Source organism: Megascapheus bottae, chromosome 1, assembly GCF_031878675.1.
Source record: "Megascapheus bottae isolate mThoBot1 chromosome 1, mThoBot2.hap1, whole genome shotgun sequence".
Classification (NCBI taxonomy): Eukaryota; Metazoa; Chordata; class Mammalia; order Rodentia; family Geomyidae; genus Megascapheus; species Megascapheus bottae.
In genome coordinates this window covers 36,611,836-36,613,175 of record NC_143509.1, presented here as the reverse complement: position 1 = coordinate 36,613,175, position 1,340 = coordinate 36,611,836, and positions in this window count along the sequence as shown.

The window sequence follows — 1,340 nt, the reverse complement described above, 5'->3', positions numbered from 1 at the left end:
AAAAAGAAAAAGAAAAAGAAAAAATCAGTGTTAGGAATATGTAACACCCCCCACTCAATAGTGTCATAAATATTTTACAAGTAAATGCTGAATGCTGATTTTCTTTGGACTTCTTTTGTAATAAAAGCTGGAAGAGTTTAGAAAAATAACTGCCTGGCAAGCCAGCTTCTCTTCGTTGAGAAATAATTAGGACAGCTGGAAATAATAAAAACAATAGATAGCAGACATATCTTTGACAAAACACTACAAACGAGACATTACCATGTAAACTCTTAATTGTGTCATAACTCACTAAAGCTCTCTGGGTTTTTCTCCTTCACTTCCTGGTCACAATGAAAAGCATAGTATTACAGTGTGAAAAGCCAAAAAACACAGCAATATTGTTAACATTGAATGTTGACACTGAATGGGCAGGAAGATAAAAAACAGAGGCCATTGTGGGAGAATATTGTTTCTATTTAGATACAGTGCTGCAGTTGGAATGAATTGCTGTTTCTTTTCATTACCTCCAGTATGAGTGCTAGTTTTTATTTCCTTCAAGTTGTATCTGGGCTAATACATTGGTTTATGTATGCATCAAGCCTTAAATGGGATTTTTCAAATAATTGCATTTATTGAAACTCTTCTATCTAAATTCAGAGTTCTTTCTGAGATGAATTATGTCACTATCCTGAAGTCACTGTTATTTTAGGTGGAACAGAGGGGATGATATGCCAAAATGTATTAGCAGTTTTCTTTGGGAAATAGGTTTACAGGTCACTTAAATATTTTTATGTTACCTTCTGTGTTTCCTACATTTCTCATTTTAAAGAAAAACAAGATTCCCATAAATCCTTTGGTCTTGTAAATACATGGGGGTAGGGGAGTGAGAGAGAAGGAATGACCTAGAAACATAAAACAGGGACACTGACTTGCCATAGGAATGGAATACAGAGGAATTTCAGAATGCAACCCCAATTAAAGTGCAAATAGCTCCCCCAGAAATTTAACTGAAATATAGGGAAGGGTACACATTGCCAGTGCAGAACAGCACCTCTAGCTGTGTGGACAGACCAGGAAATCAGCTAATCCAGATACAATGTGAATGATTAGCTTCAAGGTGGTATGGAAGCTCCCAACTTCCTTATCTCCTTTTCATCAAAATAGCTTCTTTTCCACTGGAGGAGTCGGTGGGGGGAGCTACCCTTTAACGTTAATGGAAACTGAGAGAATCAGGACATCTCAGCCCTTACTTTCGCTCTGTCAAAAGAAGATAATCATTCTTTTTTTCCTAGTTTTTTTTTTTATTTGTTAAATCTGGAAAGGAGCAGCACCTGAATGAAATGTGGCTGCAATCATAA